The following is a 27987-nucleotide window of genomic DNA, read 5'->3' on the forward strand; positions in this document are numbered from 1 at the left end:
CCTTAGAGGATTACTTGATATTTTAGTGTTCTGTTGCCGTGAAGAGACACTCTTATAAAGAAAAATATTTCATTGGGCTAGCTTACAGTTCTGAGGTTTAGTCCACTAGCATCATGGTGGGAAGCATGGAGACACACAGGCAGACATGGTGCAGGGGAGAAGGCTGAGAATTCTACATCCAGATTAGCAGGAAGAAAGAGACACTGGGCCTGACTTGAACATTTGAAACCCCCAAGGCCCACCCCCCCCCCCACACACACACACTTCCTCCAACAAGGCCACACCCACTCCAACAAGGCCACACCCACTCCAATATGGCCACACCCACTCCAACAAGGCCACACCTCCTAATCCCTCTCAAGTAGCACCAATCTCTAGTGACCAAGTTTTCAAGTATATGAGCCTGTGGGGGCCATTCTTATTCAAACCACCATGCTTTGTCTGCAGATCAAAACAGCCATGCTTCTCCCTTTCTAACCTGGAGTCTCTCTCCCTTTCCCTTTCCTTTGCCTATCAATACATTGGTGGAGCCCCAGGATAATGCTGACTAGAAGGAGGAGAGACACACCTGTATTTTTCTTGATGCTAGCAGGAAAACACTCAGTCATTTTTCTCTAAGTGTGAAGTCTTACATATCTAGATATTTCTGTGTACATTATCTCTGAAGTTCTTACAGGGTGGAGAAAGCTTCACCATGAATGCATGTAGAATTTTGTCAGAAGCTTTCTGCATTAATCTCACGATTCTGTATATTCAGTGTTGGTATTGATTATCAATTATGGAGCAAGTCTCACATTCCCACAGTGAACTTTACTTTTGGTATTATGTTGTATCTTTTTTCCCTCTGTATTGTTATAACTAGTTGCTAATTGTTTCTGAGGAAATTTTGTCTCTGCTCATAAAAGTTAGAAGTCTGAAGTTTTCTGTGCTGTGCTTTTAACACTGGTCATTGTCTGGTTAATATATTGAGGTAGTGATGACATTTTGAATTGAGTTAGTTTCCTCCTTTTCTAGATTCTGAAAAATATAGTGGAGAATTAATATTATCTTCACTCAAATATTTGTAATAAAACTATCTGTGTCTAGATATTGCTTTGATAGAAGGATTTTAACCATGGTTCAGGTTATCTATTTGGTGTTAAGTTCAGTAGTTTGTTTTCAAGATGGTAAATAAGTTGCCAAAATTACATGGTAGTGCTGTCCTTTTCTGCTGGGTATCCAGTTTTCTATCCGGATCTGACAATCTGTGTGTTTTCCTCTCCTCTCTCTCTACCTTCCCTCTCTTTCTCCCCCAACAAATATTTATTCATTTTATTCTTCTTAAAAGCAGCTTTTTACTTTTTAGTGTTTTTATTTTTTTAAAAATTTCTGTTGTTTATTGTTTACTTTTTAAAATTTTGCTCATCCGTTCTACATTTCTAAGCAATAGGAAGTTACTAGTTTGACACTTTTCTTTTTTCAACTACTAAGCATTTAATGTCAAACTTCCTTGTAGTTTACTGTGTTAATTGTATAATATACATTTTATTGTGTTGTGTTATTTTAATTAACTTTAATTTAGTATTTTAATTATTTTATTCAAACTATTTTCTAATATTTGAGATTTCTTTGTCCCACTTAGTTTGCTGATTGGGAAGTAAAACTACAAAGTTAACAATAACAGCATTTTTAGCTCCAATTGATAACCACTTGCAAATGAAAATTTCTTTCTCTCCAAGGGAATCTCACTGGGGAAACAAACTACTCATAAGGGCAGGCCACATGCCCAGGAGTAGATGTAAAAAAAAAAAACCAAACAAACCAAAAAACAACAACAAAAAAACCACACCTCAATGGCATCTTTGGCCATTCCTTGTCTCATAATGTATCAAAGCTGTTTTTGTTTGTTTGTTTGTTTTTGTTTTTCCCCCGTTTGTTATTTATTTTGCTCCACAGGTCCTTTGCGTATCTATTATGACTTCTAGTTTAGTGTTTTTCTAGGATTCCTGAGTGTGAGAACCAGTGGGTCTCCGGGTCTGTGTCTGCTTCTTGTACCTTTTCTTGGGCCCTTCTCTTCCTTTTGTTTGTTTTTCTACTATTCTGATTTGTTTGTTTGTATCTTGTTTTATTTTATTATTATCTCTTAGATGCCTGTTTGTTTTCTAAGAAGAGACAGAAAGCGGTGGATCTGTGTGGATGGGGAGGCGGGGAGGAAGCTGGAGGAGCAGGAGGGGAAGCCATAATAAGGACATGTTATATGAAAAAAAATCTATTTTCAGTTAAAAAAATCAGCACTTTGAGGAAATTTACAAAAAAAAAAAAATCAACCAGAGTTACTACTTGTGAGCTACATAATATTGGTGTGTCCTTCTATTTGAACTGGAAAAGGTAAAAAAGGTTTTGTTCTGCTATGCCCTTCTGGACCTATTTAAAAGCAAACAAGAAAATCTTCCTTTAGAAGCCATAGAAAACTATGTACAAATAGTTTGTCTTGTTTCTGGGTGGTATGTATTGTGCATGAAACTCTAAAATAACTGACTGTGTGCATGTGTGTATGTAGTGATTTCCAATAAACAACCTACTCACTACAGCAATTCTCATACCTCTTTCTTAGCAATCTAAATGAGTTCAGGTTAATTGTGTTGTTTTGTAAAATGTGTGACTAATGCACTGGATGAAAATAGAGACTAATAAATCACATTAAAGACCTGCTTGTTCAGGTTTATGTAGAACATACCGAGTGTACCTACCACAAAGGCCCTGTTTTGTTTTTGTGGGTTTGTACATAGGCATCATTTTGAGTTTTTTGGGGGGTTCTTAAGTCAATTTAATTTTTATTATTATGTTTATCACCTTCAAATCAGATAAAAAATTATACTTCAGACATATATTTGGTTGTGCTTTACAATTATAATAGTCAGTTGATGAGGAATTATGCTGTGTTCATTTTCTATAGTGACAAGGTATCAAGTTTAATTTGATGACACAGATTATTGATGGTTTTATTAATACAGAAGCTTATTAATGAAGAGATCTTTAAGGAAGGAACAAAACTAATAAGTTAATAAACCTCATGCCCACCAGTCATGTATTGAGACAAACTAATATTTATTTTTGTCAAATTAAGTCTTCTTTGTGTCAGATTATTATTTTAGTATAAGCTTGCCACTCTATTTATGAATGCAGAAGCATTTAGATCCTCAATAGGTTGGTATTTCTTTAAATTTTATTTATCTATTTATATTTTAAAATTGTATTTTTAGGTAAATGTTGCATAGAGTTGATCCCTTTACTTTAAATAATTGCATTGATCTAAAATTTCTATGCTTTACATGATGCTCAGTATGTGACACATGTGCAGGAATTTTTAAAATATAAGTTTTTTTGTTGCTGTTTTTTCAAGACAAGGTTTCTCTGTGTAGTTTTGGTACCTGTCCTGGATCTCACTTTGTAGACCAGGCTGGCCTTGTACTCTTGGCTCTGCCTCCCGAGTGCTGGGATTAAAAGCATGTGCCACCACCGCCCGCCTACATTTTTTTTTTAACCTTGAGGATAGTTTATCTTTATGTAAAAAGTTTGAATATAATAAAAAAGTTACTATATACTTATACCCAGTTGCTTATTCTGTTAATATTGTATACTAGTCATAATTAGTTGAAATCATACTTAATTCAGATTTGCTTAATTTTTTTTCTTATATTATTTCTTTCTTTCTTTTTAAAATCTAAGCCTTCTCCAGGGCATTACATTTAGTCATGTCTTGTTATATGCTTTTGGATGCAATGACTTCTGTGTCTTTCCCTATTTTTGATAACCTAGAAAAGTCCTATAATATATCCCTTACCTAGGATTTGTTAATATTTTCTCCAGGACTAGATTAGGGTAATGGTTATACCTTAGGTTCCCCATACCATCTCACATTCAGTAATTTACCAAAAGGATTCAAAGAACTGACATATCACAGCTATGTTTTATTACGGCAAAAAAAAACGTACACAAGTAAGGAAGGGCGCGACTTCCACCCATCCCAGGAGACACAACCTCACAGTAAATTCCCTGATCCTCTGACTCTTAGGATTCTTCTGCTTCCTCCTCCGCAAAGATCCCTGAGCCGTAGGTTGGGGAGTTGTATTGTAGTTGTATCTGTTGGGACTGGGCTCCACAACCATTTTGATTGGTTGTAGTTTTTTGTCTGTTGCACAAAGAAGTAAAAACAGAAACAAAAAAGAAGAAAGGGAAAAAGTAGTTGGGGCAAAAATCTTGAGAGTGCCAGGTATAGCTTTCAAGAGCCTGTCCTCATTGAGTGTCTTAGGATATGCTTAATTCCCCCAGGGTAAGCTGTGACAAATATGCAATGCTGTGCTCCAGGCAAGTTCAGACCTTTGCACCTGAGATTCTCACAGGAGAGTAGGCATGCAGACAACTTTCTCTTAGCCCTCACAAAAGTTTCAGACTCCCAAATGGTAGCAAGTGTTTGGCCTAAATCACAGTTAAGGAACACTAACGCCACTCTTCCCAACCAGCTTGCTGGGAGGCCCCCCAAAATCACACTTCACGCTCTTGCATACCAAACAAGGTCAACCTTATAAGTGCATATTGACCTGCTATGTTAACTGTTATTGGCTTAGAGTTTGGGGATGAATTTCACAGATATAAAATGTGTTTCTCCTTCACTACACAAATATGTACTATTGTGATACACCCCTCTTAATGTTGACTCAGAAGTGCTTTGCAACAGAAAGGAGAAAATACTAACCAGATCCCTACATCCGCTCCCCATTGCTGCTCTCAGTATTCCCCACAACCGTGGCAGCCCAAGACAACATGATTTTATCATCTGACGATGCTCAGGCTCCAAGTCCGAAAACAGGTCTTTTGTTGCTAAAGTCAAGGTATTGGTGGGGTTCTGGCACAGACCCTCTTCCTTGCTTGTCAAAACAACTGCATGTTTTCGTTCCTTGCCTGTTGCATGGAGCGACAGTGGTGCTGCAGTCGTTAGTCTTTTATTTGCATCTTCTTGCAGGCTTCTTTTTAAAAAATTAAAAACAGTTAAATGTATGTGTATGTGTGTGCATCTGTCTGTCACATGTGTGAGGGTACTCACAGAGGCCAGAGGAGGCTGTTTCATCGCCTGGAGATAGAGTTACATGCAGAGATGAGCTGGCTGATACTGGTGCTGGGAACTGAACTGGGGTCCTCTGGAAGAGCAGCAGCATTCTTTAGTGCTGAGCCACCTGTCCAGCCCACTTTCTGACACTTGAACAGTCCCTGTCTTTACAGAGGAAGCTTCAGGTCATCCAGAGTGACTCTCTCCCCATTTTGAGGTCCTTAACTTACTACAAAAACATATATTGCTTAATGATAATAATAACAATTAACAACAACAATAATAATCACAATTTGCAGGAATTAGAAACTTGGCATCTCCATATTGGTAGCTAGTTAGTGTTCTGCCTACTTCACCTTCCTGCAGGACAGATATTTTCCTGAGTGCTTTCATTTCATTTAATCCTGGCACCATTTTATGAGGTAATTTCTGTTACCATATTCTTTGGCTAGAAAAAATGAGGTTGAAAGCACTTAAATAAGTTCTATAAGCCCACACCCCAACTAAAAGTTCATCCAGTGAGCTAAACTAGTGGGTACAGACACTGGCCACTAAGCCTGTTGACCTGCGTTCTGTCCCTTTGACTCAAAGAACAGAAGGAGTGACCTGACTCTGGCAAGCTATCCTCCGACCTCCACACATGTGCAGTGGCATGAACACACACAACTAAACAAAATCACAAGGTTCTCTTGCTTTTTTCACCATCTATTTTATCCCCCCTCATCCCCTGCTGGTCTGAACCATGTAAACTAGACTGCCATTGAACTCATAGAGATCCACCTGCATCCGTTGGGATTAAAGGTACGTGCCCCCGTGCCTGGTGCATTTTATCTTTTTCGATGACTGAGGAAAGCACTTTATCATCCTATACCTGTATTCTTCACTCATCTTTTCCTTCCTTTAAATAATGCTCATTTGCTGTTTTGCTCTGGTGGAAGCAGTGCTCAGAATGGAGGCTGCAGTGATGATTAGAATACCATCCTTTCTTTGGAGACGTCTGAGCCAAAGGGGAAGATACACAGACCATTGTGACTGATAGGTTATTTATCATATAGTTTGGGCCAAGACCTTAGGATGTAGCTGAAAATCCAAGAACACATATAGACGAAATACCAAGGCTGTTTGGGAGAGAGCGAGTGGGAAGAAATGTGCAAATGTAAGAAAATTAATTACAGAGAAAAGGGAGGAGTTGATCGGCTGGTGGATTGTAATCCAGGTGTGAGAAGTGTGCTTGGTTCTGTGGATCCCAGGTAGCTGCTGGACAATTCTCAGAAGTACTGATCCTAGCTTTACAGTTGGAGATTGGTGAATGGATGCCCACTGGATGAGTTGAACTAACAAATCATGTATCTCTCAGGCATGGTGAATGACTTAAGGGAAGAGACTGACAGTGGTTCTTAACCCTGGATGCAAGTTGGATTTCCACTGGGAGCCTTAGAAATTACCAGTTACTTTTTAATGTAGAGATGGTGTTTCAGTTAGCCTAGATTGTGCGTGTGCATTAAAAACTGGTATACATATTTATTTGCAAGTAACACTTTGCATATTCAGGCTGCTTTCCTCCACTTGGCATTAAGAGGATGAGTTTTGATTCAGAACAGGAGGCAATAGGAAAGTATGGTGAGTGACGACATCAGCAGTGGGCATTTATTAAGCTTTACTGTAGGCACAGCATGAGGCATTGACTGTATGGGCTAATTTTTGTGAACTGTTAGGTCACCAGAGCAGAATTTCTCAGAAGAGTAGGGTTATCAAAGTGAGCATCATCCTACTCAAAAACTGGGGTGGGAAGCATGAACATCCGAGATCTGCATGGTCTTCCCAGTTGCTAATGTATAAAGTGCCCTCTCCACATTCAGCTGTTGCTGATGAAGTGATGTTAGAGGTCAGGCTTTAGCAGGAGGCTAGGCCATGAGAGCTTCTCCCCTGAGGTGACAGTCCTTATAAAAGAGGATTTTCATAATCAAAATAACATTTTGTTAATTCTGAGAATTTCATATAATGTGTTTTGGTATTTATCTCCTCAACTCCTCCCAGATCCCGCTGTCTACATTAACCTCCCTACCCACCCAACTGGAAAAATTTTTGTTCCCTTTTAACCCCTAATTTATGTCACCTAACTGCTCTTGGGAATGAGACATTTGAACCAAGCCTGGTGGCTCACTCCAATAATCCTGATTGTCAGGAGGCTGAGGCAGGAGGATTTTCCACATTTGAGGCCAGCCTGAACTACATAGATAGCACTGGGCTAACCAGGGGTAGACATCTAGACTCTGATCTTAAAAATATTCCCCCCCCCACCCCTGAATATCACCATCCAAATGTGATGAACAATGATGACACCAATGGACTGGCCAGACTGGATGGGGAAAAGCTCATGAGGCCTCAACCGAGGAAAGCTGGGGACAGGAGAGGTGGCCTTCCCCGGGGAAGAGCACACTAATCGGTTGTCAGTCCACAGTCAGATCTGAAACCGTACATACAAGTAATATCATAGGGATCAACAGATTCTATTCAGGAATATGAATGTGTATACAGATACATGTATGCATACAGTAAGCATTGGTGAAAAAAGAGGCCATGAACTTGAAGGAGAGCAGGGAGGATTTATAGGAATTTTGGAGGTAGGGAAGGGAAGGGAGACATGTTGTTATGAAATTATAATCTCAAAAATAAACAAAAAAATGTCTTTACAATTCAGGAAGCAATAAAAAGAAAACACACACAATTTGTTTCTCTCTCAATATTTGGTTAGCTTGTTTTCTCAATCTCCTACTTTCTGCCAAGTGAGGATGAAGCCAGGAGGCCCTCAGCAGAACACACGCCAGTACCTTGATCCTGGACCTCCCCGCAACCCCAGACCTGTGAAGAATAACTTTTTATTCTTTCTAAATCATGCAGTCTCAGATACTTTGATAGATACATACAGACTAAGACTAGATTATTTGCATGGCTAGCCAGTGAGCCCCAGAAGTCGGAGCTTCGGGCTTTGCTTAATGAGCAGAACAAGCTCCTGGCTTCAGCTCTTCTGACCTTGCATGGCTCTGGGAACACTGCCACGTGTCTCCATTCTACATCTCCACATATGGCTTCACTTACTAAATCATCCACGACAGAAATACCGACAGAAATACGGCCACTTGAGTTTCTCCCTCAACGAACCGTTTCTCCCCTTCCGTCCTTTAGCAAGGTTGGGTGCGTTCAGGTGGTGTGGCTGTAGAACACTTAGACACCTGTGGGATGCACAGCCACTTGCTGATGGTGCCGCACTGTCCCTCCCATTCAGACCTCCTGAAACTGTGTCAACTCTTTTCACATGCGAAGGCAACATAGTAACAGCTACCACCCCACATTGTCTGGGTGTGATAACTCTAATTGGTCTCATCTGTATTTTTTTTAAAATAAAGTCATATTTTTTCTTTTCTTTTCTTTTTTCTTTTTTTGTTTTTTTAAGACAGAATTTCTCTGGGTAGCCTTTGCTGTCCTGGAACTAGCTCTGTAGACCAGGTTGGCCATGAACTCAGAGAGACCCACATGCCTCTGCCTCCCGAATGCTGGGACTAAAGGTGTGCACTACCACTGCCCTGCACAAAGTCATATTTTAAAGTTAATTTTAATCTTAAAAGGCATATAACAATGTTGTACAAACTGAAAAACAAAAAAACTGAAGAAATAAGTTTAAAAAATAAGTCATTTAAATGCCAAATTTAGGAGAGTAGTTATCCCTGATAGATAGTCTGGGTTGCTTTGTAGAGGGCTGAAACTCTTTAATTATGTTTTATTTCTTATGATTGGCAGTATTATCACAGACATTATCTTCCTATTCCATCTTTAATGTTTCCACTATTTTATAAAACATTAATAAATTATAGTATACTCTAACGACATCATGTTCTATGTAGTCATTACTTTGCTGCAAAATGTTCGATCACTTGCTTTTATTCCCCTTGCAAAGCTAAAGGGGAAGAAAAGATCATACAGGCAAGGACTCTTCTACGTAAGCAGCTCAACTTCTTTAAAAAGTCATTTTTATTTATTCCTTGGCAGTTCCGTATGATGTACTTAGATCCTATTACTCCCCATTCCTCTCTTTTATGCCCCTCTCACTCAATCAGGGCTAAACTATCTAATAATTCTTTTTCTAATATGTCCTCAGAATAAGAATAGACTATTTAATAATCCATGATGAAAATTTTTCCACTAAAAATTGTGAATCCGTGCTACATTATTGGCTGCTCTGGAGCCTTTCAACTCCGTGTTTCTGTGATCATCCTGAAGGACTAGTTTGTAAAGGTGAAATCAAACACCAGAGGGCACCAAGTCTCCTCTTGGAGGAAAGCAGACTCATTTCTTTGCATGGAGTACATTATGGAACGTTGTATTTAAGTCTCTTGATGATCAAAACCTATGAGGTTTATTCTTTGTAAGACAAAGCTTGCAGGATCAATGGCAAGGTTCCTCTTGTACCACCGGCTAAGATTCTGTAAGTGCCTTTGTTCACGAGCTCTGCAGGGACATTTGTTGTAACTTTGTTCAGAGGGAAGAGTTTCCTTGGGTTAGTATTTTGGATACTTTTACATATATTTAAATACATCACTGTGGTTTTAAGTTTGAGGTGTCATTGCAGTTTCTTGGAAGTAGGCATGCCATGCCCCTAAATTCAGAATAAGATCAGTGGCAAGCCCTGTGCTTCAATGCATAGTGGAGTATGAGAAGAAAGTGAAATGATACAAGACAAACTTTCACAAGGAGACATTCATACCTTGATGCTCAATCATTGTTTATTCATGCATATGACAAACCATCCTTCCCCCATTCTTGAATAAAATGTGGTTAGATCAGTTTCCATAATGTTGGCCAATAACTTCTTTCCATTAATCATATTTTTGTCCATTAAACATTTAATGTTATTTTTATGTCATATGTTAAATTAGTTCTGATGGTTATATGCTCCTTTTATCTTCAGCCACAATATTTAAACTCTCTAATCTTTAGTAGACACAAATGGGGGCAAATTCTATGAAGCATCATCATCATTTAGCAGAATAAATACAGCACATGTATTTTAAGGAAATGAAATTACTGGTTCCTTCTACATATTTTGAAGGTGAATGTATTTTTTGTTACCATTATAATGAATAACCACAAATTTATTCTTTAAACACACAAATGAATTTGACTTCCGGAAGTCAGAAGTCTCAGATGTATTCAAAATTAGTTTCACTGGGCAAAAGTCAAGGCATTAACAGGATTATATTCCCTTACAGAGATCTAGATCCAGAGGAAACTCATGTAGAAAATAGATACCTTCTGTACCTTTCTAGAATTGTTCGTCTTTGCTCATGCCCATCACCATCTCCAGACCCAGTATGGCTGGTCTGGTCTTTCTCTGGTTTTGTTTCTTCATTTCCCCCTTCCTTGTTTAATGACCTGAGGATTGCTTTGCCCCTTCCAATTAATCTACGGTAATCTCTTTAAGGCAACGCGGTTAGCAAACTTAATCTTGACATTAATCCTAATTCCTCACTGCCACTTAGTGCACTCACAGGTTTCAAAGGTCAGGATGTGGCCATTCTTTGAGGGTAAGAACAGGGATAGGCTAGGACATTATTCTGTCTTCCACAGTTAGAATTTTTAGTAAAACCAGTATTAAAAAGAAGAGCTTGATGAGGCTTGATGGTGAGGCTTGATGGCTTTTAGACAAATCAGTATTTTCTGATGTTAAAGAAGAAATTTTCTAAGAGTGTCTAGAAGTCACACTTCCTTAAGTATATCTTTATCATCACCATGATGGAAGTGGTCACATTAGTCCATCGGTTCTCACCCAAAGCCTATAACATTTGGACAGGGGCCCTCAAGAACAAGAATGACAAGAGGAAGAAGGCATTTTTTGGAAAGATTTCATGGCTCTTTTATAGAGAAAGCTCCATGAGAAGAAGGCTACTCAGGTAACAGATTTAGGACTGGTTTATCTAGTGGTATGTTCTGGAGCTGGGACTATGAGTGAAGAAACTAAATTAGATAAAAATTCACATGCATAACTTGAGGGAGCTCTAGATTATGTTAAGTCCTCCAGAGAGCCATTTGAATCTTGTAATATCCACAGTCAAGAGGCATATTAATGATAAAGAAGATGTCTTTGACCTGCTGTGCCTTGTGTTTATTTGGGGTTTTGATTTTTGTGTTGATTAATAAACTCAGTACCATAGAAGTAGTTTTCCTATGCAATATTTTAAACCAACTCAATGGCATAGGAAAGACACTCTTAGTCTCTACTCAGATGCTCTAAAGGTAAAAAGAAATCGATTGTTCTGGTTAGTTGTTTGTTAACTAGATACAAGTTAGAGTAATCTGGGAAGAGTGACATCAGTTGAGACATTGCCTCCATCAGATTGGCCTGTAAGCTAGCCCGTGGGACACTTTTTTTGATTGCTGACTGATGTAAGAGGGCCCAGCCAACTGTGGGTGGTGTCATTATAGAAAAAGTGGCCAAGCAAGCCATGGAGAGCAAGCCCGTAAGCAGCACACCTCTGTGCCTCTCCTTCAGTTTCCACTCGAGGTTCCTCCCTTGTGTTCCTATCCTGACTCCTTCATGACAGATGATGAGTTATAAGATGAAATAAACCCTTTCCTCCCCAAGTGGCTTCTGGCCATAGTCTTTTATCACATCAACAAAAAGCAAACTAGGAAGTAGGTGCCACAAACTTACCTGAGTTTATTGAGGAAGACCTATCTCATTCATTTACTTCATTGGCTACCCGGGTTCTAAGTCATCATGCTAACTATAGAGGCCGTAACTTTGAATTAGCCTTTGAACTCATCAGTAATGGTTTAGAGAAGGGTATATGTTGTGATATATTCAAATTTTTCTGTTTACTCAGAAAGTGAATTGTTGTATTATGCTCTACTAGCAGGTTCTGGAGAATTCTGTAAAGTTTCTTACATTAAAATCATTTAGTTTACATGGAATAAATTTGCTAATTATTGGAATTATCATAAAGAGTAAAGACAAAAACTAAAGCAGTGCCCCAACTCAACCAAGACAGCAAAAGTCCTATACCACTGCAAGAATATCTCCTTTTCTTGACCTTTATTGTATTGGACTTTTCAGAGGCCTTTTTTTTTTTTTTTTAGTTTTATTGTTTCTACATGTTTTAGTTTTTAACTTATTGAAGGTTTGTATCAATACCACAGGAACAAGGCTCTATGAGCCATTTTTTTAAAAGAGATTTTGGTTTTTCAAGGTGGGGTTCCTCAGTGTAGTACTGGCTATCCTGGAACTCACTTTGTAGATCAGGCTGCCCTCAAACTCAGAGATCTGCTTGTCTCTGCCTCCCGAGTGCTGGATTAAAGGCATGTGTTACCACCTGGTTCTGAGCCAAATTTTAACAGCATTTTCTTGTGATTCTCGCAGCATTGAACCTTTTCATTATCATCATTATATTGTTGTAATATTCAATGTTGTTAATATAATTGTATGGAGCATCACATAAAACAGTGAGTTTAATTGGTAAAAGTTGTGTGTGTTCTGGTTGTGACCTTGTTTCTCTCCCTTTTCTTTCTCCTATTCCCTGAAACACAATATTGAAATTACGCTAGTTAATAGGCTCAGTGGCCTCTATGAGTTCAAGTGAAAGGAAGAGCTCCTCATCTCTTGCTTAACTAGAAGACTAGAAATGAGGAAGAATAGTGAGGAAGGCATGTTGAAAACTTAGATAGCCCAAAGATGGGCTGGTTTTGCCACTTAGTCACATTGTGAATACAAAGAAGAAACACAAATTCATTCTCTCTTCTCTCTCAAATCTTGGTTTCACATATAAATGAAATCATGTAGAATATTTGAGACTGGTTTGTTTTGTTTAACATAACAATTTCTATTTCTATATATTTTCTTAAAAAGGTTATGATATCTTTTATTTATAAATGATTGTAGTTCCTGTAGTATTGATACAAACCTTCAATAAATTAAAAAATAAAACATGTAGAAACAATAAAACTAAAAAAAAGGCCCTCTGAAAAGTCCAGTGTATCATTTGATCAGTATCTCCTCATCTGTTGATGCACATGTGTGTAGATCGGTTCCTGGTTCGCTGTTGTGAACGGTATGGAAGTGAACATGAGTAAGCATGTATCCCTGCCATACTCTGACTTGAAGTTGTTTGAGTGCAATCCCAAGAGTGGGGTAGCTGGGCCATATGGTGCTTTATTTTTAGTTTTTGAAAAACCTCCTCACTGATCCCCAAGGAAGCTGCTGCACAAGTTTCACATCCTTGCCAGCAGTGAGCAAAGCTCCCTCTTTCCTCTGTTCCTCTCCTTGCTCCCTTCTGACAAGGTTAAGATGGGCTTCAACCAAGTTTTGATTTGCATTTCTCAGATTGCTAAGAATGGTGAACATAAAGTATTTATTGGCCATTTGGATTTGAGGACTGTCTGTTTAGTTCATTGGTCTATTATTGATTGGGTAGTTCGGGGGTTTTGTGATGATTCATTTCTAAGGTTCTTTATGTATCCTAGATAGTAATCCCTTGTATAGTAATCTAGTGTATAATTGGCAAAGACCTTTACTCTGATGAATTTTTCTTTGCCATGCAGAAGCTTTTCAGTTATTTTCTCATCCCATTAGACATTTTTTTTTTTTGTTAGTATTCCATGTGCTATTCAAGTCCTTTTCAAAAAATCCTGGCCTCTGTCTGCATTGTAAAATGTTTGCCTGTCTTTCTTCTGGTAGCTTTAAAGCTTTAGGTCATACCTTAGGATATTTTGAGACATATTGAATTTACCTTTTTTAAAAAAAAACAGGGTCAGAGATAAGAATCCAGTTTCCTTTTTCTATGTATGGAAATCTAGTTTTCTTAGCATCATTTGTTAAAGAAGCTGTCTGCCCTCTAATGTATGTTCCAGATCCCATTGTCATTAAAGTCCTGTACCTGTATAGGTTTATTTCCGGGTCCACCGTTCTGTTCCATTGGTCTGCGTGTCAGTTTTTATGACAGTGCCGTGATGCTCTTGTCACTGTGGCTCAGTGCAGTAAACTTGGGCATCAGGAACTGTGTTGCAGCGTCATTGTCCTTCCTGTTTAGGGTTGCTTTGACCCTGGGGTCTTCTGTGCTTCCGTATCAGTTCTAACTTTAAGTCTGTTTTCATCTCGGTGAAGAATGTCATTGCCATTTTGATGGGAGACTCTATATGATGGCTTATGATAATATCAATATTTTCACAATATTAGTTCTGCCAGTCTGTGAGCATGGCCGGGGGAGGGGGGGCCGGGGCTTACTGCCTCCTAAAATCTTTTTTACAAGTTTTTGAAGGAAATAAAAAGTGCTGCCACAGAGAATTAAAGGGAGTTAAAAATAGTTTTATCTGACCTGGAGGAATATTTGGTCATCTATATAGAGCATTATACAGCCACCAAATTCCTTTTAGCTAAAGCCTAATTCAGAACAAGGCCCTAGCTCTCCTTCTTCCTGTGATGTACCTGAGAAATATGGGAATTTTTTTTTTTTTTAAAAAATGCTTAGGATTCATGAGTCTTAAGGAGAGAACCCAAAGCATGTGCCTGACATATAAGCAGAAAAGTAGCACATGCTGATGTAGAAGCTGCAGCAAGTTACCCAGAAGCTCCACTAAGATCACTGGTGATGATGTTTCTATAGAGACAGAACAGCCTTGTGTTAGAAATTTAGGCCTTTCATGGCTAGATGGACTTCTGCACACTACCTTCAAAGACAGGCTGATTCTCTTGTTGGGGTGAAAGTAGCTTGTGGTTGTTGTGGAGTTGAATCCAGGGCTCATTGACCATTACTCTAGGGCCCTCCAGAATCAAGTGGTTTACTCTGCTGGTTCTCTGTAAGTGAACCAACAAGCCTAGATGGTAGTGCATCTGTTTACAACATGGTTTGTTGAATATTTTATTCCCAATTGTGAAACTGCTCTGGAAAAAAAAAAGATTCATTACAAACATTACTCTCCTGCTCATTGACAATTCATTTTGTCATCCAAGAGCTCTGGTGGAGATGCATAATGAAAGTTGTGTAGATTTCCTGCCTCCTGCCCTGTGTAGCATTCTGTAGCTCGTGGATCAAGAAATCATTCTGACTTTCAAGTGTTATTGAAGACAGGCATTTTGTAAGGCTGGAGCTGCCCTAGATAGTGATTCCTTTGAGAAATCTGGGCAAAGTAAATTGAAAACCTTATGGAAATGATTCACTCTTCTTGATTCTGTGAAGAACATTGTGTGATTCATGGGAGGAGGTAAAAAATAACAACAGTAACAGGATCTTGGAAGAAGTTGATTCCAACCCTCTTAGATTACTTTGAAGGCATCGAGACAAAAGTGGAAGAACCCACTGCAGATGAGATAAAAAGGAAGACAACTTGACTTAGAAGTGGAACCTGTGTGTCTTGGTTACTGCCACCTCAAGGTAAAAGTTCAGTTGCTAAGGGTTATTCTTTTTTTTTTTTTTTTTTTTTTTTTTTATGAGTGAGCAAAGAAAGTGTTTTTTCTGATGTCTGCTCTTGGTGTCTAGTCCATCCACAACAGAAGGTTTGGAATATCACATAAACTTGGTAAAGTGCTGGCAAGGTCTGAGAGTATTGTAAAATGATCAAAAATGGACATAATGTTGTCAAGCATCAGCACATGCCACAGTGAGACGTGATATGAAGGAAACAGTTAATCACCCTGGCAAATTTCATCGTTCCCTTTTTCATTATTGCTTCATTTTACCAAATTACTATTGACAACCACATCTTCAGTAACTACCACCCTGTTTAGGAATGGCAGGTAGACAAGACCCTCTGCCAGCAAAAGGCTATAGCTGCTGAACGTACAAGTGATCATTAGCATTCAGGAGGAATCAGGGCAGGAGAGAAGAGATATATGATACATTTTCATCCATGGTTACTGAATCACATGTCCTAGAGTCCTTGTTATATTTTTTTTAAGATTTATTTTTAAATTATGTCTTTATTCACATGTGAGTGCAGGTGCCCATGGAGACCAGGAGAGGATGTTGATTCTTCTAGAACTGGAGTTAAAGATGGTTGTGAACTGCTCATTATGGGTCTGTGAATAGATCTTCATTCCTCTACAAGAATGCTACATACTCTTAATGGCTGTGCCATCTCTCCAGTCCCCACCCTTGTTATTGTTTTTAAAAAGCTAAAATGAGCTGGAGACATGGCTCAGGACTTAAGTGTTGTTGGTTATTTTTTTTCTCTTTGCTCTTTTGTTGGTCCACCACCCAGCTCCCAAATAAATCACACTGTAGGCTATTCTTTCTTGTGAATGCCCGGCCTTAGCTTGGCTTGTTTCTTACCAGTTTTTCTTAACTTTAAATGATCCCATCTATCGTTTGCCTCTGGGCTTTTATCTTTCTCTATTTCTGTATACCTTTCTTTCCTTCTGTTGTGTGATATTTTGATTTATTCTGACAAATAAAGTTTCATTGGAGTCATAGGGCCAAGCTAGCCACTATCTGATCAAAATTAACCATAAAGGTTTGGAGGATTGTAGCTAGGAGACAGGAAGTAGTAAAGTGGGGCTGAGAGAAGATTTAGGCCTTTTGGAGGAAGGAATGGAAGAGGTAGAAAGCCACTGTGACTGCTCTCCTGCTTCTCTGATCTTTCAGATCAGATCTTAACCCGATATCTGACTCCCAACTTTTTATTGATAAGGAATAATTAGTTAAGGCTTCAACTTCATACTCCGTGTCTTGCTGTGTAGCTGAGTGGCTAGTCCCTGATGTCCTCCTCCTCCTTTTTTCTCTCTCCTCAATCCTCTCTTCACAGATTTCTCCTTCTATGTATTCTTTCTGCCTGCCAGCCCCACCTGTCCTTTCTCCTGCCTTACAGCTCTTTATTAGACCAATCAGGTGTTTTAGACAAGCAATGCAACACATCTTCACAGAGTTAAACAAATGCAACATTAAAGAATGCAACACATCTTCCCATAGTTAAACAAATGTTCCACAGCAAAAACAAATGTAGCATACCTTAAAATAATATTCCACAACACTTAAGAGCACATGCTGCTCTTACAGAGGATTGAAATTTGGTTCCCAGCACCCATGTGGCAGCTTACAATCACATGTAAGTTCCAAGGATATGTAATCATAAATCATAAAATGAAAGTAAATAAATGTTTTTAAAAATAGTAAGTATCCCTTTTCTTTAGTTTTTGTCCTTTTGTTCTTGGCTCTTGAAGTAGCTTTGAAGCAGTTTATGAGCAGTGAAGGCTAAGGGTCCTTTGCCATCATGTTGGGTAACTCAGGCCCCAGGTAACAGAGTTTCTCTTTATTAATACAAGCTAAACAGCTTGAGATGTTCTAATCACTCTGTCTTTCTGTCTTAGAGTGCTCCAAAGACATTCTGTGTCCCATCATATCTGATAAAAAGATCATAAGACCCACCTCAAAGAGGTCCAGTTGGAGGGAATGTTTCACAGAGGCCAAGAAAAATCTGAATACTTCTGCCCAGATCTCCCTGTTCATACATTATTAGTTCATGGCTTCTCAGATTTCATCCACTTGCTGGACTAAAGTTATCAAGAATAAAATAAGTATGTAAGCAAACATTTACCAATAGTAAATACTAAATAAATTTATTTTAAAATAATTATTTGGTATATCTATAATTTTAGCATTTTAAAGACAAGGTAAATTTTCATAGAATTAATTGGATGTGTTCAATTATATATAAGGTATTAAATTTAAACCATTTATGTACATATAAATTTAATATTTATTAAATATGAAAGAAAATGTATAAATGAGGTGGGTGTGCTTATTTATTTTAACATACTGAGTAAAATCCTGACTGAATATTTGATGTTGGAGGATGTAGAGTGTACTTAACATTTTCCAGAGTTGATTATTATTTTAGTTTGAGAGTTGCCAGTGTTGAGAACACTACTTTGCATAAATACTTGATATAAAATAGCAGAAGTAAGGTTAGGGCCATTTCAGAAATCAAGCAAATACTATCTAAATCCTAACACAAAATTGACTTAACTTTTTTTAAAATAAAATTCAAGTCATCTACTCAAACACCAATGTCAAAATCAAACATTATAACACAATTCAATCCAAAGATAAATTCATTTTTAGAAGTAGTCTAGTTAATTCCAGTGTATAATCATGATTGAAAACTTTTAAAATTTTTTGTGTGTGGGTGTCTTGTCTGTTGTTCAAATCTTAGATAGTCTTTTAATAAAAAACCCAGAGCCAGATATCAAGGTGAAAGCTGAAAGATCAGAGAAGCAGAACAGCCAGCCACTAGTTCTTACCACTACAAAATCCTCAGCCTAAAGAGAGTGAGTTCCTGTTTCCTCGTGCCTTATATACCTTTCTCAGCCCTGCCATATTACTTCCTGGGATTAAAAGTATGTGTGATTCCCAAGCAAAGGCGTGAGATCTCAAGTGCTGGGATTAAAGCGTGTGCCACCACGGCCTGACCTCCATGTCTGCTCTAGTGGCTGGCTCTGTCCTCTGATCCTCAGGCAAGTTTATTAGGGTACACAATATATCACCACACTTGTCTGCATGTATATATGTGTGCCACATGTGTGCAGTGCCTGCAGAGACCAAAAGTGGGTGTCAGATCCCCTGGAACTGGAGTTACAGAAGATTGTGAGCTCCCACATGATACAAGGAACCAAACCAGGGTTTTCTGGAGCAGCCAGTGATCTTACCTGCTGGGATCTCTCCAGTCCCATAACAGTTGGGTTGTTTGTTCTAAAATCAGTGTTGAAGCACAGGAGATCACTTATCTCTTGATGTTAATAGTCTAGGTTACACAAAGGTCAAAGAACAAAAATTAATGAATAAGTGTGAACCTTCTTAAGTTTAAAGATTTATTTCAAAGTTAATACTTTAAATATGGAGCCATAGAAAGGCAACAATGGTGCTGATAAATAACAATGGTGGTAGCAACAAAAGCAACAGAAATGTGGTACCAGGTACTGGCATGGTCCCTTTAGTGATGTTACTGGACATAATCTCCATGGATACCCCATGAAACTGTTACTTTATTATGGCTATTTTAGAGGTGAAGTTAAGTGTCTTGCCCAGAGTCACCCATTTAGTAGTTGGATCTAAGATTCAAACTCCTGCTATGAGGCTTAAGAAGCCATGTTTTCCATCAGTGTGCTCTGTCCTGTACTTTCATTGTATATCATGGTTTTGTTAGAGTCTGATTTGGAGCCTGGTAGTATATAACAAGAATAGCATGGTAAATTGTTTTAAAGACATGGGCTGTATGGACAGACTGTGCATGGCTCTGGCTGTTTCCCATCATTTAGTGAACTATCTACTTCCTCTATGTTTTGGTTAAATCCTCAAAAAAATATTAATATTGCCAGAGACCTACTCCAGAGGGTTTCAGGTCTCAAATAGGAGATATTGAGTCACAGGGGTTGGGATGGGGAGAGGGGAGGGGGACTGACAGGATCTGAGGGTGTTCAGGATGGCTACCTGTTTATTGAAAAAAAGGCTACACCTTCTTTTAAAATCTCTTTTAAATTTAACATAATTTATTTATTGATTTTTTCAGAATTTCATATCATGCACCCAAATTCCACTCACCTCCCTGTCCTGCATATCCTCCCCTCACCCCTCCAGCATCCCCTAAAAAGAAAAATTTTAAAAATCACTGCTATTTATTAAATGACGCAATGTTATTCATTAAGTGCTGCTGTTTACTGTGTGAGAAAAGCCACGAGGTACAACAAAACCCACTCTAAGAGTTTAATTAAGGGAAGGGAACAGAAAGGGTGTGCATAGGCCTGTGAGGAACGACTGTGCAGGAAGAGGCGGGAGGAGTAGGTGGAACCTGCTTTTATAGGTCCCCTCTCCACGCACATGCGCATATACGTAGGTATGCCACACATGATCGTGTAATCTGATGACATGATCACATAAGGTCCTAGGATGACTAAGTATGTTGCCTGGCTGCTGGACAGTGCATGCTTGGTCATGTAGATGGCGGGGAGTGGCTAGGAATTCTAACAGTCACACCAAAACAAAGCAAACAAACAAACAAAACAAAACAAAAACCACCTCTTCGCTTCTCCTTCTTTCTCACCTCTCCAACACCTCTTCACTCCTCCTGGAAGGCTACATAGTCTATCATTGTACAATAGGTTAGCCATAGGCCCCTGCAGACTCAGTGATTCAAGGACAAAAGCAGCCATTAACTCCATTACAGCATTTTTCCTGGGACAGAAGTGATTCCGAAGTATCTAAATGTTTATTGTCCTCAGTAACTTCACCAGGTGCCCTCTTACAGCGTGGAAGGGCCGCAAGTTCTTCCTGCCAGAGATAAGGAGAATGACAGCTTTTAGCAAGCAGGAGCTTTCCTCAAGCCCCTGAGGGAATGGAGGCTCTTATCCACATGCCCGACTAAGTCTGCGGACCAACAGTCCACGACAGTTTAAGGGTAACTTTCATTCCTCAAGGGGCATGATGCAGCATTTTCGCCATGTAGTATAACAAGCACTGAGCTGTTCCCTAACTGGATTCCTTTGTGTCTTAGTCTTACTCTGTGGGCCTGTTCCCCTCATACACTCCCAAAGGGAAGGTCCTGACGCCTTACTCTTTCCCCATTATACCATACCATTCTTATTCCTCCATAGTTACTAACTGAACTGTTGCCCTTAATGGCCTCAGGCTCTGGATCTGGACTGTATGCTTGGGGTTAGGTGTGTCCAGCTAGTCAATCTCCAAGTTTCCTGTTCTTGTCATCAAGAACGCACAATAGGGATTCCTGTGTGTGGAGTCATCCACACTATACGGTTCCACAGTGGTTGGCATTACTTTGTTTAAAGAGGCTGCCATTTAATACATTTTCTCCCAAAACCTGTATAAAATTTCCCAAGGAGTAAAGGCATAAAGGAACTCCCATAATACATAGTAGAATCATCAAAAATGAAAGTAAAGGGGTGGTGGAGAATTGTGATCTGAAAAATCAAAATGCTGGAACAAGTAGCAATGGTTGCCATGTGGTCCATGCCAAATATATATTTCTTTTAGGCTTGTTAGTATGACCAAACTGAGAAATGTTTATGTAACAGGCACTTTACATAATAGGATACCCAATCACTGGGGGTGTCACTATCATTATAAAGAAAACGAGAAATGTTGTCATACAGGATTTTCTGGAAAGCACTGGCAGGTATATTCCATCAGCTGTAGGTTTCTGTGATAAACCAGATGCTCTCAAGTGGGACAATAGGAACCTGTGGTTTACTGCAAAGAAATCATAAAGACACATTAATTTGTAATGTCAATGTTTTGAATGATGCAGTTTAGGTAGAACCCATGGCTGGCTACAAAACTGAAATAACATATATACTCACTGGGTCATCTCTAAGAACATTCTGCTTCAAGGGAGTTCAAAGAGGTAGGTCCTCAGGAAAGTACACCAGGGGAAAACTAAAAGGGTCTCTTGGGGCTTTAGTGGCCAGCACTGAGGATGCCCAAGAAACAGAGTATGTCCTGGGAAGTAGCTCTAGGGCAATTCTTGATGTCCTTGATGTCTTTACCCTATGTGAAGTCATGTTGATCTCTAACAGCAAAAATGGAAGCTTCCAGTATCTGAACATCTTTTTACAGATAGTTGTCCATCTGAGATGAGATTTTTGGGAAGGTGTGACATCATCACACCACTGCCTGCATAAAGACTTAGCCTTGTGCTTTCATAGCGCCTCCAGGTCTTCCTGAGCCCATTTCTGTCTCTTGATGCTTCGGAAGGCTCTGACTTACTGTGATAGCACATAGGCTTCTTTTTTTTTAATTTAACATTTATTTATTCATTATATATACAGTGATCTGCCTGCATGTATGTCTACAGGCCAGGAGAAGGCATCAGGTCTCATTAGAACATATCATAGATGGTTGTGAGCCACCATATGGGTGCTGGGAATTGAACTCAGGACCTCTGGAAGAACAGCCAGTGTTCTTAACCGCTGAGCTATCTCTCCAGCCCCGCACATAGGCTTCTTTTCAGTACTTGTTCATGTCTCCCACCTGGCTTCCCTAAGTTGTAGTTGGAATTTTCTTTGGACTGCCAACCAGCTCCCAAATAAAGACAGGGAGACTTATTGTTAATTATGAAATGCTCAGCCTTAGCTTAGGCTTGTCCCACTAGCTCTTTTAACTTAATTTAACCTGTTTATATTCATCTACACTTTGCCTCTGGGCTTTTTACCTTTCTTTCTTTCTGTATGTGCTACTTTCCTGCTTCCTCCCTGCCTGACTGACTGGCCTTTGACATCTCTTTTTCTTTCTTCCCTGAGGGCAAAATTCCTCCTTCTACCTACTCTCCCTGCCTGGAAATCCTGCCCGTATCTCCTTCCTTGCTATTTATTGGCGGTTAGCTTTTTAATAGATCAATCAGGTGCCTTAGTCAGGCAAGGTAAAACAGCAGCACACCTCTACATAATTAAACAAATGCAACACATCTTTACATGGTTTAACAAATATTCCACAATGCTAATGCTAATTAGTCTGCTTGTCCGGTATTGTTTGTATCCCAGAATTTCTGTGCATAATTTAGAGTTTAGCCAAATTGGGCTCCTTTCTATACAATGAATATTTCCACCTCTTAGCTTTCTCTCATGCTTATTTGCCTGGGTTATTCTTTCACACCCAGAGCATGTTTTTTAAATCCTGACCACACATTGAGGCATTAATGAAAAGAACGACTTTTTCATGCCATCTTCCATCACCTGTGTAGACAGCAGTAAGTTATCGTTTTATTAGGTATGACTCCCCAAATATGTCCTATTTCTTCTATTACCTATTTCTGTTAAGTAAGGAAAATTATTAAACTAGATATCTTTCAGTCCTCCATGATGGCATCTGACACAAGGCTTTGGATTGTGATAGTCAAAAGAGAGTTGTTACATGAGTGGATACAGTGTAGGAACTATTTTCTATGTGTGTGAAGGCAATATACTGACTGTAGAGTTTTGACTAATTCATTCATGGAGTATATACTATGTTAATCTAGCTTTCAAAAGTTTTCAGAACTGCAAGTTTCTTAAAACATGAGCCATCTGACAAGTGAAAAAAATTCACATTTTTGAAATGGAAAAATGTTTAGGAAATATTTTTATAGTGAGTTATTGGGTGATATGACGATTCTTATAGCTATCCCTTCATTTTATTTGGTTTCTTTTCTTGTCTTATTGAAGTTCATAGACTGTTACTTTGTTTCTATCCTCTACCCAGTCCTTTAAGACTACTGTATTGGTTATATGTGACTGAATATTCTCCAGACATCTATGGGCCTAATCTACTTTAGCCACGGTTTGTTTGTTCCCTGTCATATTGGTCAGTAGTTGGGACTAGCATAAACTGGTCATTCCTTCTCTTGGTCCCGCTCACAGTGTTGATATCAACTTTCCCACTCTTTCTTGAGAAATGTTTCTTGACCTTAGGCGTTTTGCAGATGTATCCATTGGGACTGAGCTCCACAACTCTGTACTTTGATTGGTTGTAGTTTTCTGTGATTGTTTCCCTCAGTTTCAAAGTGACCTTTCCTTGATAAGGGGTGAGGACTACACAAACTGTACCACCAGGCATGTACTACCAGGCATGATTTCTCTCTCATTGATCAGGTCTGAAGTCCATTTAGAGAGATGTCGGTTACTACCAACCACTCCTGCACACTGAGGGTTATCATTCCATGCTGGTGGTTGCTGTGATTCATAGGTGTCATAACTGGGTAATTGGTTGCTTCCCTTCTTTGGAAGGTTTCATGGAGCCTCCTGCTATCATAAAAGCTACTCCTTAGGGAGGAGGTACGCAGGTCAGTTCCAACTCAGATTTTCTGGGCCCTGTGTCTGAAGTGAATAGTTTCTTCAGCAATGGGGACTTACTTACACCTCTAGGGGCAACCAAGGACAATAGCAATAGCCTGTGACCATTTGGGGAGTCTAATGTCAGAAGCTGTACCCATAAAGTCTCACCAACATGACTGCCTAAACATGAGCTGAATAAGGACAACTACAGTAGACCTAAGTGGAATGACCATGAGGCCTCAACCCTACACAAAGGACTACAGGCAACTAAGGGATGCTGAGATTGGGAGAAATAGTCTTCCCCAGGAAAGAGCACACCAATTGATTGTCCAATACCAACTGAAAATATATACATACAAGTAACATTATAGAGACTGGGAAGGTTGTATTTAGCAATATAAATGTATATACGTGCACATATATTCATTGAACAGCAACCAATGAAACAAGAGGTTATAGATTTGAAAAAGAGCCAGGTGGAGTATGTAGGAGGGTTTAGAGGGAGGAAAAGGAAGGAGTAAATGATGTTATTATAACTCCTTCCCAAAAAGAAAAAAGTAGGAATAATAACCTATTATACTAAGTTCCCTTTCAACTGGAATAGAAACCGTGACCCGAATAATTTCCTAGTGTTACAAAATTTCCAGGACTAGCTGGAGACCCGATCATAGAAGAATAAGGAAGCTCTGAACCAGGAGTCATGGAAGCCAAACCCAAGCTCTACTACTTTTGTGGCAGAGGCAGGATGAAGTCCATGTGCTGGCTGCTGGATGCAGCAGGAGGAGAGTTTGAAGAAGAATTTCTCGAGACAAGAGAACAGTATGGGAAGTTACAAAAGGATGGGCGCCTGCTTTTTGACCAGGTCCCTTTGGTCGAAATTGATGGAATGCTGCTGACACAGTCTAGAGCCATCCTCAGCTCCCTGGCTGCCTAGTACAACTTGTATGGGAAGGACCTGAAGGAGAGAGCCAGGATTGACATGTATACTAATGGCACCGTGGACCTGATGATAATGATTGCCTACATTCCATTTAAACCCCCCGAGAAAAAAGAGGAGAACTATGCTTTAATCGTGAAGAGAGCTAAAACCCGTTACTTCCCTGTCTTTGAAAAGATTTTAAAAGACCACTGGGAAGCTTTTCTTGTTGGCAGCCAGCTCAGTTGGGCAGACATACAGCTGTTAGAAGCCATTTTGATGGTGGAAGAACTCAGCCCTCCCGTGCCGTCCGACTTCCCTCTGCCGCAGGCATGTAAGACAAGAATCAGCAACATTCCTGCAATTAAAAAGTTTCTGCAGCCTGGGAGTCGGAGGAAGCCACCTCCAGATGACCACCAGGTTGAGGTGGTCAGGAACGTCCTGAAGTTCTAGCGGCAGCAGGTGTTAAGGAGGCTACAGCAAGGATCCGATCACAGCGTCGCCATAGGCCAGCTGCGGAGCAATGCAGAAGCAAAGGATGGATCCCAGGAGTCTTGAGCTGTAGTAGAATATTTTTAAGGGGTGTTACTTTTGTTTATGTTGCATTTGTTTAACTCTATGAAGCTGAGTTACTGTGCCTGTGTAAAACACCTGATGGTCTAATAAAGAACTGGCCAATAGCAAGGCAAGAGAAAGGATGGGCGGGGCTAGTAGCCAGAGAGAATGTATAGAGGGAAAATCTGGGAGGAGAACTAGATCTAGCAGCTAGAGAAGGAGGAGGACTCCAGGGGCCAGCCACCCAGCTCCACAGCAAGCCACAGAGAAAGAAGGTAGAGAACGTAGAGAACGGGAAAAAGCTCAGAGGCAAATGATAAACAGGTTAATTTAAGGAAAGCTGGCTAGAAACTAAAACAAGCTAAGGCCGGGCATTCATAAGTAAAAAAAAAAAAAAAAAAAATCCCAGGACTATTTCAGGAAAATTACTTGGTACAGCCTACATCCAGGGAGAGCAAGCAATAGTATATTAGGGAAAAAAGCCCAAACAGATGGAATTTGGCATCCCTGGTGCTTATACAAAGAACACAGGTCAAGGGAACCTTGGTTTCCTCTGTTCAGTGCCTTCCCCACAAAAACTGAGAATTAGATGAGACTTCTGACATGTCTCTTCCTTCCAACTTGTCATTAATTAATAGAAAGTTTCCCTTTCAGTTAAAGGCTAAGGTTTTCTAGGATGATCAGTTACAACAGTGTGATCTTACTCCTTTTTTCCACATTAATTTATCATGCAGAGGACACCACAGTGCATACATAGGGATTGTTTCTCTCCTTCCACAATGCAGGATGCAGGGATTGAACTCAGGTTTTTAGGCTTGGTGATGAGTTTCTTTACCCACTGAGCTTGTCTCGCTGGGCCCTCTTTCTCATAGTCTTGTATGGCTGTCCCTTTCTAAATGGCAGTTGCCTTTTCTTAATATACTTTAATTATAAGTCATATTTTTGTCCAAGAGACTCCTTGAATGGCCAGGGAATGGCTTATTTGATAGAGTGCTTGCCGCACAGCATGAGGATCTAGTTCAGATTCCCAGCACTTACATAAAAGCCAGGCCATCTGTAACCCTGATGCAGAGAGGAAGAGGGGAGAGGAGCAGGCAGGTGGGTTCCTGGTGCTCACTGGCTACTCAGCCTAGCAAATCAGTGAAATCCAGGTTCACTGTCTCAAAAGAGACCCTGTCTCAAGAAATAAGGTGGGGAACAATTGAGAAAGGCACCCAGTATTGACCTCTGGTCTCCCCATGCATGTGCCTGTTTGTGCATGTACACCTCCTTGCGCAGAACATGTGAACACATGCATCTCTCTCTCTCTCTCTCTCTCTCTCTCTCTCTCTCTCTCTCTCTCACACACACACACACACACACACACACACACACACACACACACACAAACCTCCTTGAAAATGTTGTGACATAATTTAAATGTCCTAAAAGTGTTGTGACACCACTTAAATCCCTTACTATCTTCACCATGGACCACTCCCCAATGATTTTTATCTACCGCTCTGTCTCTGATATTTTTTACTTCTGCATTCTCGTGATGTGTGAACTTCCAAAGGAACCTACTTCAAGGATAGATGGGTTGGGCTTTTCAGCTTTCTAATTGACCATTTAAAAATATAGTCAAAACTTAAGGTTAGGTAAATTGTCAGCATGATTTCGTTGTAGTTATTTTTGTTGTTGTTTTGAGACAGGCTCTCACTGACCTCAAACTTGTAATCCCCCTGCCTCAGCTTCCCAAGTTCTGAAATTACAGGTGTGAATCCCCACACCTAGCCAAGTATAATGTCTTAAACTTTTTCTCAAATTTTTTAAACTTTTCCCCTTTTATTAAATGGATTCTTCCCTCATACAGTGTAATCTGAATACAGTTTCCCTTCTCTCTACCCAGCTTCTCTCCCACCCAGACCCCACTCCCTTTCTATCATTTATTAGAAAAGAACAGGGAGAAGGAAGATTTTGGATGAGCATGTATGTGCTATTGAAACACTTCAAGACAGCAGAAGAAACAAAGGTCATATTCTGATTACTGAACAATTTGTTAAGTGAGAAAAGGGTGCTTATGGCCCCTAAGTAAAAATATGCAGTGATGCTGTATAAAAGGAAAACTGTCTCAGGAAGGTGAAATTGTATTAAATACAAGTCATTCAGAAACAAAGCCTAGAAGTATAAGTAAGGGCCACCTAGGTCATTATAAAATTAGACATAAGAATATTCATGAATTCGTTTGTATTTTCATAAATGTAACTTCTTTATGCAACTAACGGAAGAGCCATCTTCCACAAGGACTCTCACAGTTACATGAGCCCAGGTTTGTATCAAACCACTTGGTTTTAAAAGAAAGTCAGGATCCTTGAAAATCTTGAAGTACAGCTTTGTTAAAGACAGCAAACCTAATTGTGGTTTTGAAACACTTGCAGATTGCTTTACTATTGGGGGGAGGGGCATGTGTGTGCCACAGTACATGTAGAGGTCAGAGGTCAACCTCATGTCAGTCCTTGTTTTATTCCTTTATTGAGACAGGATCTCTTGTTTGCAGCTGTGTACCAGGATGGCTGGTCCATTAGTTTCTGGGGATTCAGCTACTCTGTTGTCTCTAATTCTGTTGTCTCTAATCTTATAAAAGGGGCA

At 39.5% G+C, this 27987-nt stretch overlaps 1 protein-coding gene and 1 pseudogene across 9 annotated transcripts in view; both read left to right on the plus strand.

The window, feature by feature from the left end:
- Rnf180 (ring finger protein 180) overlaps positions 1-27987 on the plus strand; it is a 171523-nt gene that overhangs the window by 49554 nt on the left and 93982 nt on the right. The gene's annotated exons all lie outside the window — the stretch shown is intronic.
- Positions 21900-25638, plus strand: LOC143268685 (glutathione S-transferase A4 pseudogene; annotated as a pseudogene).

The sequence above is a fragment of the Peromyscus maniculatus genome, chromosome 15 (assembly GCF_049852395.1).
Source record: "Peromyscus maniculatus bairdii isolate BWxNUB_F1_BW_parent chromosome 15, HU_Pman_BW_mat_3.1, whole genome shotgun sequence".
Classification (NCBI taxonomy): Eukaryota; Metazoa; Chordata; class Mammalia; order Rodentia; family Cricetidae; genus Peromyscus; species Peromyscus maniculatus.